This window comes from Amblyomma maculatum, chromosome 7 (genome assembly GCF_055883805.1).
Source record: "Amblyomma maculatum isolate TAMU_Amacu chromosome 7, ASM5588380v1, whole genome shotgun sequence".
NCBI classification, from domain to species: Eukaryota; Metazoa; Arthropoda; class Arachnida; order Ixodida; family Ixodidae; genus Amblyomma; species Amblyomma maculatum.
In genome coordinates this window covers 102,146,564-102,162,717 of record NC_139350.1, presented here as the reverse complement: position 1 = coordinate 102,162,717, position 16,154 = coordinate 102,146,564, and positions in this window count along the sequence as shown.

The following is a 16,154-nucleotide window of genomic DNA, read 5'->3' as shown; positions in this document are numbered from 1 at the left end:
GGACATCCTTTTAAACAATTGTTTGGGGCGCACGGCAACGCCATATTAGGACGCAGTTAGGTGGAATATATTCTTTCAGCTTGCCCAAAGCATACTGAATTTTTTTCAATGGCAGTTATTTTCAATTTATTCCCTGAGCGCATCTGCCTCTTGCGTAAACTAGATAAAATTCAAGGTGCACACTGAGAATCAAGCTTGTCTGTGGATTTAATATGACCAATTCGTCCAAGAATACACCGATTCAATTTTTAACGTGCAAGCTATGTTAGCTGAATTCCTTCTAGCAAGAGCACTATTGATTCCACATACCCTATGTGCATGCACAATAAATGCACTGAACGCATTATTATTTGGCTCCAAATTTTGCTCAAACATCCAAAAGCGGTTTTAAACTTAGTTTCTTCCCAACGGAAACCCAGAAGCAAAACATGCAAACACGCAGTCGCCTGGGGGGGAAGGATATCATCATGCACCTTTTCCCTCCTCACCTCACTCGACCAGAGCCAGGCTTAGCTTCTATGATCTCGCTGACCTGAGCTTCCCCTTCAGGAGCCTTCGTAGCGAATGAACAAGGAATTGCGGATTAGGGGGTGTCTTCTGGCGTTCCGCTAACCGTCCTGCACATTATGCCAACGATTGGAATCCAGTTTGCTGCGATATCATTACATGTCTAAGGGTCGCTCAACAGTCCCAATCATGGCTGCACAAACAATACGGTTCTTTCTCGCTTTTATCTTTCACCAGCTGCAATTGCTGTTTCTCTGCCACAGACAACAGCAAAACAGTTATCAAAACAGTTATCACTGTACTACGCAAGATTCAGGGATAGGCGTGTAAGTAATTTCGTTGCACAATATATTGAGGTGAATTTTAGGTTCGAGAGCAACATGTATATATGTATAGTTATGGAGAAAGCTTTGCTTTTCGCCCACTACTACTACTAGAAGTTCTAAGACATCATACCCACGGACGCACGCTGGACAGCTCTAGCTGTAAAATGAAACCTACTTCTAGCCGTTTCTATAGAACAAAACAAACTTCACCTACTGCACTCCAAACGCGTATTGTTCACTTCTGCCTCATTTTCCAAAATGTCAGTTAACCCTCCTCTGCTTTCCACAGAGAAAAGTCCTCCGGATTCTTCCCGTGGTAGGCCACTCTATATGGTAACCGAGATTCTGTGCATCGGAAACTGTTAGAAGCGCGAACATGACAGAGTCACAATCCACTTTTAAACACTCAACAGTGTTAACTCCCCATAATCTCATGAACCGCACTCTGCTACTGGCATTTTCACCGCATTCTGCGACGTAGGAGAACGGCTTACGCAGCCCGAACGAGGTCGACACCCAAGGGAGCCGCTGTCGCCCCACAGTGCACCACGTTTTCACAACAACTACACTGCAGCCTGAAGTCGCAAAGAATTACACCTTGAAGAAGAACACGCCAGAGGTGCCATGCAAATTTCTGGTGAACGGATGTGTCCGCTGCGATCAAGTAGTATTTGACGCAGCGCCCTCAACTGTCGCTCTTCTCTCGCTGTTCTACCATACGATGGAAGGCGTATGCAGAATGTTACCTTAGCTTTGCAGGATAAGGTTTTAACAGAATGGTTACAATCTAAGCGGACAGCTTAATTCATTTTGTGCAATGACTAGCAAATGAGCTGCCAAGCCTTGCACTGGAGACACACTGCTAACTATTTTAACATAAGAAAAGGTGATTCAGGACGCAATGTGTGTGAGCTGAAGGTCTCAGTGTGCTTCAGAATTCATGAATTCACAAAAATATTGTACACAGTGCAATGAACGGTATGATGGCAGTTTCACAGAGTCACAGCCATGTAATTCTGACTGTTTTACTTTCCCACGTAAATACAAAGGGCACACTATAATATAAACCTCGGTACCACAGTTGCAGTTTTGTTTGTAAACATTGCAGTGCGAAGAGAGGATAACCGATGGTTGCTTAGGGTAACAGACTGGATTCCAAGAGAAGGAAAGCGTAGCAGGGGGTGGCAGAAAGTTAGGTTGGCGGATGAGGTTAAGAAGTTCGCGGGGGTCAAGTGGATGCAGCTAGCACAGAACCGGGTTAAGTGGAGAAATATTGGAGAGGCCTTCGTTCTGCACTGGGCATAGGCAGGCTTATGATGATGTGGATGATGATTGCTGCGCTTATTAATGAAAAATACATCGGTCACAAAAATACGTTGTAAGGAGGTGTAGCGGTATATGTGAACTTATTTCTTTTTTAGTTACGGTAATGACAACAAAATTCCAGGCTGTGTGTTTTTAAACTGTGGGACTCTAGAAGGACATTTCCCTTTGGAAATTGTGCTTCTAGTAAGCGAGGTCTTGTGACGTCACTCAACTTTCCAACAAATCGTTTTCTGGCGTTGTCAACTGGCCACTATCCCCTGCAAGAGGTATGCCGCCATCTTTCGCTCACAAGGTCAACGACGATGCCGACGACACCAACCCACACGCTGGATTCTCTTGAAGACAGTATGATTAACGGAATTCTGTTTAATCGCTTCACTGTGTGAGCGCTTACCGTCGCGTCCCCCAATGGCGCAGACGCGGTTGTCTAGTGCCGGGACGTAGACGCGGGCTATGGGCATAGACGAGCAGGGCTCCCCGACGCAGCGCTCGGTGTCGAAGCGTTCACAAGAGCGCAGAAACATACTTCCTTGCTCGCCACCCACCGCGTAGATATGCTTGCCCACCACCACCATGCCGTGGTGTACCCTGAAAAGGATTCGCACCCATTTTCAAATGCCATGGCGGATAACATTCCTCCGATCACAAATGCCATTGCTCATTCGTTGAGGTTAGTATTACCCGCTGTGACAATTATGCCGGAGCACCAGAATATTCTTTGTACGGCGACAATCCACTCCCTGTTTGCTAACAGTGGACCAGATAAACTGGGATAGAGAAGCGCTTGTTTGCAGAGGTCTAGTTTTTCTCTCAAGTAACGTAGAGTAAATGGAAAGGATGACAGTCACTAAATATTGCTATTTTATTATTCAACATCTCGTGTTTACATTATGTTTAACGATTTTGCGTAAAAGCTATTTAGAAGGTAAATTGTTGGACTTTTGCTCATTGTGGACAACTCGTCTTGCCTAGGTGTCGGGTTATATTTTGAGTGCATCAGCCACCAGCAGGCGCATGGGTGATAAGCCGCGCTTCGTCCCGGTACGCTCCAGAGCCCCAGCCGCCCACCACGAACAGCATCTCGTGCGGCACGCGCGAAACCCAGCGCTCAGGGTCCGAGCCGCCACAGGTCATGCAGGGAAACTGACCTGGATCTGCTGCGGATGCTGCAAGACAATTGTGGCAAGGTGCACTGTTAACGTGCTCACAATAATTCATCAGCCTAAAGTACAGGCGTGAATCAATGGTGCATAAAGATTCATGATAGACAAACAATATCGTCCCTCACATCACTACAGCCGCTGCAAACGGAAGCTATTAGCTCATGGCATCTAGGGGAGTCTAAAGTTCTTAAAAGCTCCAATTAGGGACTGAGTAGCCACCACTGTTCACTTAGGCAAAATTAGTTTACACAATAAAGAGAGAAGCTTTCTAATCAGGCTGAAGACCTGTCATCAATCAAGCACTCATGGACAGTCACAGGACTATTAAAAAGAAGCAGTGCACATCTTTGTTATTTTCCGCATGTCAGAAAGATAATGGACCAATGTTTTCATAATATTTGATACAAAGCAAATAATGAAATCAGACGCTGACCATCATAAAGCACAGATATATCTTGAAATGCCCGTGGGCTACATGCGTGGCTGGGCTAGTTCTTGGATCATATTCTTGGTTATAAAGTGAATGCACTTAGGTGTAAGGCAGCAAGAGCGAATAAATTACTAGCATAGGGCGAGCGCCTGTCACGTTTACGTAGGTCAGGTGGCTAAAGACTGCGCGGAAAGACGTACGTAACTGATTCCTTTGCTTAAGCGAGAAAAGTATTATTTACGACACATGCAGTAAAAATAAATTGCAGAAGATTAATACATACTGTATTGTGAAGTTTGAGCGCAACTCTGGTCATTTCAGTTTTTCCATATGTCAAGGTAAGGTACTTGGGAAAGACATGTCTATACATCAGCAGTTAGAACCTGTTCTATTTCCTCGCAAATGACCAACCTTACCTCCTCGTCGACCACGCTTTGAACAGTACATGAGTGACGTGGTCATGTTAGTCTCCTGCTTAGATATACTTCAGCGCGAAAAAATATGGCCGACAGCTAAGCTCTTCGTTCAAGGTCATTATGCGACTGCGTTGATAGCTCCGGTATGTACGTCCAGCTTCAACTGTCCAGCCATACTGCATTCCCCAATTCCTCCTTTCATTCTCGCCGCCATTTAATAAGTTCTCCAGCAGTTTCGCCGTGCCTTTCAGCATTCATGGTAGGTACTCATGCGCTTTTTTCTTTCTACACTGCGAGATCACGCATTCTTCAGCCTCACTCACTTCTTTCCCTGTAGCCGCATTCCTCGTGACAGCTGCTTTCCAGTTTCGCGACATTTTGCCTTCACCACACAGCTCGGTTACTGAACCACCTGCTGACGATAAAACTCTTTCCGGAATGAGGTATTTGCATCTCGTTATTCTGAAAGCAGTTGTTCGTAACAGGTGGAGTTTCGCTATGGTACAACCTGCAACAGCTAGCAGGTGTTTGGCGGCGTTGACTATGCAGAAGAGTACACCGCCGCCGCCGACGCACAATCCAGGATAGGGCACTTAAATGACAGCTGCGGAGGTTTCAGAAATTGAAAATGTTTAAAGATGATAAAAATATAAAACATGGACATGAGTAGTGTTTTCGTCATATTGAACACGATGACGTAACACGATGACGTAATGAAATGGCGGAGGCGCTCAGAAGTTTCCGTAGAGAACAGGATTGGGCCGCACTGATAACGTCGTGTATAGCGGTTCGACGTTTCCAGGGAAGAAGCTGTTAATTAAGGCAAGAAAACCAACGCCACCAAAGGAATGGCTCTCGAAGCGTTCTCTCGACATAGAGCGACGCATGGCAACATGTAGGAGAAAATTCTAAATATTCAGCATCAATGATATCTGCACGTGTTTCTTAGCACACTTGTGATGCATTGACGAGAAAAATGAACTTCATTACGGTTTAAGCCTTTGATGACGCAGCCGTTTTAACTGCAGGCGTAAGCTTTTTCGCATGATTTACACACACGCTTTATACATTCGAGTCCTTCCGCGGTTCCCGTTTAGTTGTCAAAAAAATTTCAGCTTCCCTGTAACAGCTGCGCTGATAACAATCAACGTAAATAGAAGTTCACTGCTAATAGACACTTGTTGCGTCCCATCGCATGTCCGCCTGTGTAATATAGAGTGATTTTTCCTGCTCCTTCCTAAGTTCCACTCAATCGTCGGAATCAGCAGCTCCGCACATAAATGCAGGCAGGGCGTGTGCTTAAAACAAATAACTCAGACTGTCGGAAGCAGCCAATAAAGAAGGTTCTTGAAAAATGTCAGAAACAAATGAACTCTAAGCCTGCGATTGGACGGTCGGTCGATATATTTTTTGTTATTGTGCTATTAAGACACAATATGGTGCTCACGAGACCTTAAACCGAAAACGCCCAACATTTCTAAGTGTTGGTGTATATTTTTCGATAAAACTGAGCTCGGTAACTAATTCGACAGCGTTAAATGCCCTTTTCAAGGCACGGTTGGCGTCGGCTTTGTGAGCGAGAAAGCTCGGACCTGCCTCTGAGAGGTTGAATTTGGAAGGTGTCATGTCCGTGCACTGATTGTTTCTAGGATTGAGCGAGGTCACGAGACCACGTGAGATAGCTGAGTTGGCTTCCAAATCGGTTACCTTCATTGCTGTTGAAAGGTGACGCTGGAACAAACGAGCCGATACCATTGAACCTTGATTCAGACACGCTACTCCTAGGCTACGCAGGAACATGTATAACCATCGGTGAGAAATAAAGCAATATGAAAGCACACAAAAAATTCATTTTATCTTCACCTCACCTATCTGTCTCACTTGCAGATTCATCATGACAGCATTGCAACCGCTCTAAATGTCTGCCTTCCTTAATGCAGGAAAGTTCGAACGCCTTTGCTATAGGGGTGAATTCATGTGTATATACATATATATATATATATATATAGGTATATATATATGCATAGTGGTCTCTCATTGAACACGGTACCTTACGATTGCTTGCTCATGAATATATGCGAGTTAATTGAGGCATGATTTAAAAGGTCATGTGTTAAGAGAATACCGCAGCTTGGCCACGCACGAAGAGAACAGGGAAGTCGCAGATAGGAGCCACCGCTGTTGCGTCTATACCCAAAAGGCGGAGCTTAATTTTCTTTGAAGTAAGCCTTCTACAAGTTTTCCTGACTTGCTTTTGCAATTTATATTATGGCTTATTAAACATGTCTTATAATTTAGGCCTCAGCTCAGTCAACTTTATATCCAGCCTCTTCTGGTCGAAAGAATTTTTTCTTCGGAACTTTCCGTGTCACTCTCTGCGAACACCTAGGGCAACAACACAAAGCGCACTATACAACGGAGGTTACTTCAGCTTCTACACGCCTCTTTCTGCTAACGGTGATTGGACCTAATTTTGCTAGGTAAAGTAGAAAAAGTACATTTGGTTTCAGCCGACAAATGGTCACGTGGTCACTAGATCACTCACAAGAAGATAATCACGTGATACGGTGACAGCACTGCATTTTGTGGTTTGTACCGAACTGAGAGGAACAGCAATGTTGCGCAAATTGCTTGTTCAGAGGTAGCAGTTTCTACAGAAAGTTTATTTTGCAAATAAGCTACTAGCAAGGAGAAACTGGTAAGAGAACTCACAGCTCTTGGGAGACCTGAATGGAGCGCTTTAACTCGATTCCGCCCCGCCCTGCCGTGGAAGTTCGAAGGCATGGCTCATTGCACCTCTCTAGGTTTACGCCTCCCTGATGCAGCATCATTAAAGCATTGGATTCACAAACGCATGGCCCTCTCCTGAAGGTGCCGTACACTGTTCTTGGTAAGCGCTGCTCTTTCCCAAGTTTGGGATTCGCTGCAGGAACTCGTTGAGTGCCCTGCGATACAAAATGGTGCGGCGACGCGAGATTCCATGGATTGGTTAGGATTTGCGGGTTTCACATAAAGAATCTGGGAATTCTAAAATCCTATTTGAGTTTCGGGGTATTTGCTATGGTGACTGAAACAGTTTTACGGTGACAAAGGCCTACGAACAGCGAAAGGTGGTGCAATCGTTCGAGCCTTGGCAAAAGATTGTGTACAGCGCATTTTCTAGACCGTGTACTATATCTAGCCGGTAACCGGGTTTGCAAATAAGAATCTTTCTAGTGAGTAAAGCGATAGGTTTTAGAGCGCGAAGCTTTTGTTTGGAAAAGCGTTTGTCAGACTCGCAGGAAGCACTTAAGCAGAGGAGTGCATACAAAATGAACAGAGAAATATTATGTACTGTAATTACTTCCAGAGCGGGCTTTGGGAAATTCAATATGAAATGGGGTTTAAGATGAAGAATTTTAAATTTGAGGAAGTCTTGTTTTATCTAATGTATACAGTCGGTGTCACTCTTGTGAAGAGCGCTCGAGCAAGACGTATCGGGCTACAAAAGCCGAAAATAGACTCCAGCACCAGACGTCTGGGCTAAGTGGTAGTGTCTACCTTGGTTGCGGCTATCTGTGGCACCAATTTCACTCAAGGTGTTGCTGCACGAACCTACCAGCTGTGGCGATATCTGGCCTTATTTGAACGGATGTCTATCTCTCGCGCAATCTACACAAGGGCACAAAAAAGAAGCTGAGATTTCAGCACCTGTATTGTCACCTTCTGCGCTGGTACTCAACGGTTCGCACTGCTTAGTTTGCTGTGAGGCCAGACCAACAATCCCAAACCTGTAGTCTGTCTCATTGGCGGTCGGGGTTTTGAGCTTGATTGTCCCATTTGATGCATGTAAGTTTTAAACTTCCGTCCTACATATGAACCATCGTTGCATGCGCTTTACCAAGTTTTGCGTATCAGCATTGAAGTTGGAGGCCCGCAGGTTTGTGTTTTTATCATGCGTGTAACATTTCAACAACACGATTCTGTTAGTCTTGAATTTGTATTTGTGAAGACCCTTCTGATATATGGACTTGCTTCACAGTTGAGCTCCATAATTATATATATATTCAGAACAGAGTAAACAAACTTATTTGAGCACAGAAACCGAAGGGGACAGCTGTACAACTACATCTGAGCGAAATTTCTCGATAAATAATTGCGGCTTGTAGTACGTTAACCATATCATACGCAATTGTCAAAAAAATATAAATTGCGCTGTAATTTTATAATTATAAGAAAATTCACAAAGCCATAGAAAGAAAGGGGCCGGAGATTGTCTATATCAGTATAGTTAGAACCTCGACAAAACTAAGGCGACCGTAGAGAGCGGTTGCGTTCGCAGGTTATTGGAGCAAGAGTTTGAGGAAGACAACACTTCCTTACGAACACGGCACTATAGAATGCATTATCTGAACACGAACTCAGGGCAGCGCAGATGAATAACTCTGCCTGTACTAGATAGTGTACTGTGTATCATGTATACACTTTCCAAGACAAGCGTCGCGTGCGTTTTAGTACACTTTGCATACGGAGCGCACTACTCACGATTCCTTGCGGAGACCTACACGTGCGCATTTTAGAAGGATGAACAGGCCGTCAACCCGCTCCTCCTTGCGAGAACGGCCTTGTGGTTACCAGCGACGGCCGGCGTACAGCACGTCCGACTCCTCTCGCGCGTTCAGTTCATCCGAGGAAAACACCTCGGCGAGAAGCGCTACTGATGCCATTGGGAACATGCTGCTGTTCTGCCACACCTGTACACAACAAAGACAAACATCAGAATTTATAAGGAATATATCAGCATTACAACTGGACTATACCCAGTGGACGATCGGTTCACTAAGGTGAGCATAGACGCTTAACTTCAAACCAAAGCTATTTGGATAGGGAAGGCTCGCACTATCAGGGAATCCGGACGACATTGGCCGAATACCTGTGAGTATTTTAAGCCATCATTATTATGGGTTCAGTAAGCAGGATATAAAATATAGCTGTAATAAAACATCGCACCTAATCATTGATAATACAGGTATCTCCTAATGTCTAGTTAGTGTTTATTGCCGTATCCAGAGTGATTTGAAGTCACCTCTTGTGCACATCTTTTTTTGTAGATGACTATTGTATACGGCACTCAGATAATTAGGGCGTTGATACGTGACATGCAAAGACGTATTTTCTGCAATAACCTATTTGAGACCTACGCGAAAACGACCAGCCAATACTTAAACAAATCCTGCTATTTCAGTTCCCCCTTTGGTGCTCCATTTCCTGAGCTGTTGGCACGTACAACGAATTAAAGATATAACGTTCTGAGGCTTCACAAAGCTTCCTGTGCAATCGATTTATATTTGGCTTATAAAATCGCACAAAAATCTCATCGAGTGGCAGAGCAGGACAAAAATCTATAATTAGACGCACCTGCAGCTCCCTGTGTTCAAGGGGTACCTGTAGAGTTAGTAAAGAGTTGGAAGGATGAATGCGTGCGTTTGACGGTCAGAAATCTGCCTTGTTTTTGTTTTGATCTAACAGAGACAGTAGGCGAAATTTAAATGCAAATTATTAACCATGAGACTTTATGTAAATGTACCATGAGAATTGAATATCTCATTATGCCAAGTTCACGTAAACATCGCAGCACTGAAACCGGAGGTTCGTAAATCTACTCTGAAAGATCGATCTTCTTCCTCACGTATTTTAACTATAGCCAGAAGACTAGTCGCACTCACCATCCAATCGTATGTTGGTAGACTTGAGTCTGTTATAGCTTTGTCCTTTACTCAATCCCAATACGAACAAACTCTATTTAGCATTATGACGTCGCTTAAAATTCGTCCTTGACGGCGCAGGTCTAGATACCAGCGGAACCTTTCATACATTTCAAAGAAGAATGGCGAAAGCTACATGCTCACCGCGTCAAACGTTTCGCGCAAATAGGAGAACACGGTTTCCCGAAACGCCGGCCAGTGACACCACTCTGTCAGTGCGGCCAGGTCGAGGCAGTTGGCAATGTCTATGTTTTCTACCATGTAGTCCAGTCCGAGGTCGCGCATCTCATCCATAAGCAGCATGCCGGCGGATGTCACCACATCGACCACGTTTTCATTGTCGATGTTCAACTGCGGCGATATCAGAGTAAAAACAACTCCCTCACAAAAGGGAAGGAAACCTACAGTTTCCGGTATTTCTTTCATATTTAATCTCATCCAGGAGAAAGTTCATACAGATCTCGTGGCGCAGTAGTTCCGATTGAGGAATTATGTTTTTGGGCAAAACTCCACAACTCCACAATGGGGTCAGAAATCACCAATCTGTGTTTTTGAGATTAGGTCACTGGACAATTCCTATTTAATGATGACGAATGAGGAGAAAAATCCTTGCTAAATAAGAGCCAGTCGCAGGAAGAAAGCCGCTAGGTTATCCGTGGATTTTTGCGCTGTACGGTTTGCCCCATCTGTAGCTAAATGTATAAAGAAACCTCGTCATTTATGGTGCATTATGCAATTACCTACTGTTGCAGGTTTTTCGTTATCTGTAAAATGCCGCTGTCATAATAACTGGTCCCACCTAGAAAAATTAAATACGAACATATGCTGCACTAATAATGCAAGCTACTTTGAAGGAATACACCAAGCAATGCCGGAAAGATTGTGTATTCTGTACAATGTATCACGCGAAACATTGCCTTTAAATGTTGACTTTTTTTCCCATCTATGGCTACGGCAGACCACGACATGTGCACTAAGGAACGGCGGGTAGAACTCTCACGCCGTAATAACTAAGTGTTCCATTCGCGGGACAGTTATAATGCGGCCGATGTTGCAACGGCCGCATCAACGCTACGAGGGAATCCAATGAATCTTATTCAAGATGAGGAAAAAAATGTTTCAGGCAGGCCTTCGTTCACCTCAAGTGCAGCAAGGCGAAAGCCTTTTGGTCGCCCTGCTGCCATCCTTTCAACCCAACTGGCTACTCGAAAAAGGGAGAAAGACACTCTCTTTCTTTCGACACCCTCTCCCCAGAAAGAGAGAAGTGATGAAGAAAGGAGGGGGGAACTTCCTCTTTCTCTAATTACTATCATTAGTTAATATTAACTAACCATCGGTTACTAATTACCAGAACCCCACCGATATTCCCCACAGCTTCTGTGCACACATTGTACTGACGCAACTTAAGAGCTATTGAAGGCTTTCGCCTTAATAAGGGAAAATATGAAAAATTCTTCCCTTCTTCTGTACTACGGCGGATATCGCTAACTGATTGGATTGGATTCTGTCAAAAATACCGGAATATTCCGTACTGAGAAGAACAAGACTGCAAGACTGACATCCAGCAACGCGATCTAACCATCCGCGAGCGAACACTAATATTCACGGCTAGCCAACTGTTTTCCGTTCTCGCCTTCGATTATCTCATTCTTTCCTGAGACCTACCTTGTCTTCGTAGTAGTAGTCAAGTAGGACGCCGAGAATGGACGCCGAGACCTCTGTGAGCAGCACTTCCCTTCAGGACACGAACTTCGCGCTGAACGCCGCCTCGCAGAAAGGGCTTCTCAGGCACAAGACGCCGCTGTGGGCAACTAATTTTCCACCATCTGTCATAAGGACCGCACAATCATCGGTCCCAACGAATTCCTCCAGTCGTAGTTTTTTTGATAAGACAGGCATGGCTGCCGAGGAAGGAGATGACATTTTCTTCTTTCCTGATAATTACCACATACCCTCGAAGCGTTCCATCAACGGTTCTCAGAACAGCGTCACCTGGCGACAGATAGCGGAAATATTGTAAAAATGAATAAAAGCCCATCTACAGTCTTCCGTGCTCGTTGCCTCAGTGGCGCAATGGATTTACGCTACCTACCCGGCCACACTCCGAATAAAAGATATGCTCCAATCCCTTATGTGCAACTTTTATGGTTTGTTTTTATTTCAACATTAAACTAACCTACCAATAACTGTCCTGGGGGAGTGTTCCCCTTTAGGCTGCATCATGTGATGTTTTTAATTCACAATGTCCACAAAACGAGCCGTGAACCGAGCCACGAGATGACAGCATGACAACGGTAACACTATTTTATTATTTGCACCATAATGATTTCCTGCCTTTAGTCAGTGTATACATTTAGGCTGCGTTCAGAGACACCTCTCTGTAATAATCACCGTTTAACCCGATCAGAGGCAACCAGTGAGGAGAAAGAAGTTGCGGGACCCTACCATTGCGAAGACGGAATTACGCACCCGCGAAGAGGGATTGCCCAGGGTTCAGTGTGGACTTCCAATGTCGTACAAGTATTGAATTAGTGTAGTAATATAATTAGGAACTAAACAAATTTTAAGGTTTAAGATCACAAAAGTTAAATAAAGGAAAAAATATGGAGCTCGCTGTTTACACCAATCGCGTAAAACTATAACTTCGACGTCTTCTGCTTCGGCTGCGAAACCAGGTACAGAGCGCGGAACGAGGCGAAAAAAACTTCATTGTGCCTGTATCAGTCAAAGTCTTGACTTTACAAGTCGTTTTCATAAGGACAGGGAGATGTATAGGTATTTAGGGTTTAGTTAGTGGTGGTGTAGTATATTGAGCAATGCACTGCGTTTTGTGGTCATATGGTGGCGTGTGGAACAGCTTCAACACCTATTAAAGACTTCACTTTCTATGCATAGGACTCTGAGAAAAAAGTGGGAATCTGGGCCAGTTGGTTCCTTGTTAGGAGGAAAACCAGTCAAAGAAACGATAGGCGCGAAGAGAGAAATGTGCGTGCATTGCTCTCTTCACGTCCTTTGTTCCTCTGACTTGTTTTCTTCGTATCTGCGCGAAAAGAAAAAAAGTCTCTATGATGATTAAAGACTGTAGTTGTAAAACGGTCCTCTAAGTTTACCCCTCACCCCCGCGCCCCAGCTGTCACTGAAGGGACAGTTCTAGATGTCAGCAAGCCTCGTCTCCAAAAGTCGCGACTGCTTATCTTGATATCTTGTTCCTTAAGGTATTTGCGGCCGTTCTAGACCACACGATAAGCTCGGAAACCTCATCGATTGTTAGGTATGCGGGAGTCTATTATTGTCCTCTACATATTTTCTATTACTATATTGCGTTTGGAAGTATCTCTCTGCCTCATAGAGTTTGACGTACCCCAGCAGTGCCGTATTAAAGTGTAAGTACATCTCATCTCGTCGCCAGACGATTACATGCCTTAAGGGGTGGGTGGGCTTGTGACAAATAGGCACTTGTGCACACTTAACAGGTTAACATTGTGAACTGGAATAGATCTGATATATAATTATAAAGATATTTAGAAAATGATGCGCTTAAATTTCTGATAAAATATCAGGAATCGCCTGAGCTCTGCCTTTTCAGTCCGCGAATGTCCGACATTAATAGAGTGGTTTATGGTTTATGCTTGTGGAGGTAAACACCGGTGGGAATCATGTTTGCCACTTATGTGAAAAGAAAAAAGCAGCAGATGTGTGATGCAGAAGAAGCGAAGCAGCAGCAGAAGAAACGAGAAGAGCCGACTCCTCGCGCTGCACCTGAGGTCAAAGTATACCCAATGATCTTTGCGAAGTGGCAATAGTGAGTTTCTGCTCCAAAAATAAAAAGAGGGTCCGGCTTCTCAACTTCACAAGAATGAACAAACGTTTAGCTTCAATCTTCAACCACTAACCTCAATCAAAACACCTCCACATATGCCTGATAAGCTTCGACCGCTTGCCACCTGCCTTTTACACACTTCCCAACACACATGCAGTGTATTGAGTGCACCGGTGTGCGCAGCGAGTGCAGCGGTGGCGTAGCGGTAGAACATCCGCCTCGCATGCAAGAGGACAGGGGTTTATATCCCGGTGCAGCGCAATTCTCCCCCGAAAAAAAAATCATCGGCGTGTAGATAGAATTGCATAAACAGGTTTGGGGTGTGACCTGATGCCAGTGCACACCTCCGGCAATGCACTCCCTCACCAGAACAGGAGTTGGCCACCATGGTGCAGTAACTGGCCGCACCCACTTATGATTACTTCCGTAGTACCCTGGCCCCCAGTCACCAGCTGGTCTAACCTCGGCGGCGGTCAGACCTGTGACACAGCAGGGGGTGCTAAGACTTCCTGGCTCCGCTGGACAGGCCGCCATTGGAAACTGAACCTGGCAACGTTTAACGCTAGAACCATAGCTAGTGAAGCTAGTTTAGCAGTGCTGTTAGAGGATCTACAGGGTGTGAAATGGGATGTAATAAGGCTTAAGGAGGTTAGGAGGCCGAATGAGGCATATACTGTACTGAAGGATGGGCATGTACTGTGTTATCGAGGTTTACCGGAGAGGCGAGAACTGCGAGTAGGTTTCCTCTTCAATAAGTTAATATGGATGAATTCTATACTACTAATGAGACGGTGGCAAGCATCGTAATTAAGCCTAATAAGCGGTATAAACTGAAGGTTGTACAGGCCTATGCCCCTACATGTAGTTGATGACCTAGACAGGAAAAGTAGAAAGGTAGGCTTGAAAATCAATATGCAGAAGACAAAGGTAATGTTCAACAGCCTCGGGAAGTAACAGCAGTTTACGTTAGGTAGCGAAGCACTGGAAGTAGTAGGCGAATATGTCTACTTAGGAGAGGTAGTAACCGCAGATCCGAACCATGAAAAGGAAATATCAAGAAGAATAAGATTGGGATAGAGCACATTTGGCAAGCACTCGCAGATTATGACTAGCAGCTTACCGGTATAGGTCGAGGAAAGTATACAACAGTTGCATCTTACCTGTACTCACCTATGGGGCTGAAACGTGGAGGCTAATCAAGAGAGTTCTACTTAAGTTGAGGACAACCCAGAGGGCTATGGAACGAAAAATGGTAGGGGTAACATTAAGAGATAAGAAACCTGCAGAGTGGGTCAGTGAAATAACTCAAGTTACCGACATTCTAGTAGGAATTAAGAAGAAGAAATCGGCATGGGCAGGACATGTAGTGCGAAGACAGGATAACCGATGGTAGTTTAGGGTAACAAAGTGGATTACAAGGGAAGGAAAGCGTAGCAGGGGGCGGCAGAATGTTAAGTGGGCGGATGAGGTTAAGAAGTTCGCAGGGTTCAAGTGGATGCAGCTAGCACAGAACCTGGTTAAGTGGAGAAATATGGGAGATGCCTTCGCCCTGCAGTGGGCATAGTCAGGTTGATGGTGATGATGATGATGATGATGATGATATAATACATCAATTCAGTACCTGTACGACATAGGAAGTCCACACTGAACCCTGCGGAATCCCCCTTCGCGGGTGCGTAATTCCGTCTCCCCAATCATAGGGTCCCGCAACTTTTCTCCTCACTGGTAGCCTCTGATCGGGTTAAACGGTGATTGTTACCGAGAGGTGTCTCTGAACGCAGCCTAAAGGTATACACTGACTAAAGGCAGGAAATCATTATGGTGCAAATAATAAAATAGTGTTACCGTTGTCATGCTGTCATCTCGTGGCTCGGTTCACGGTTGGTTTTGTTGACATTGTGAACTAAAAACATCACATGACGCAGCCTAAGGGGGAACACTCCCCCAGGAATGCTTTTGGTAGGCTTTTTTTAATGGTGACATAAAAACAAATCATAAAATTTGCACATAAAGAATTCGAGCGTATATTTTATTCGGCATGTGGCCGGGTAGGTAGTGTAAATCCATTGCGCCACTGAGGCAACGAGCACGGAAGACTTTAAATGCGCTCTTATTCATTTTTTTACAATATTTCCGCTATTTATCGCCAGGTGACGCTGTTCAGAGGACCGCTGATGGAACGGAATCACGCTACTAGGGTATGTGATAATTATCAGGCAAGAAGACTATGTCCTATTGTTTACTCAACGTCCTTTGTGGATATAAATTATGATTCTATATTTCGATCTAATGTGAAGCGCTTACCCTGAAGTCTAATATCCAGCCTCCTATGTGAACACATTGAAACTTTCCCTGATCACACTGTAATTGCCACTGATGCGTCCGTGATTTCGCACAAAGCAGCGATTGCAATTTTTTCAGT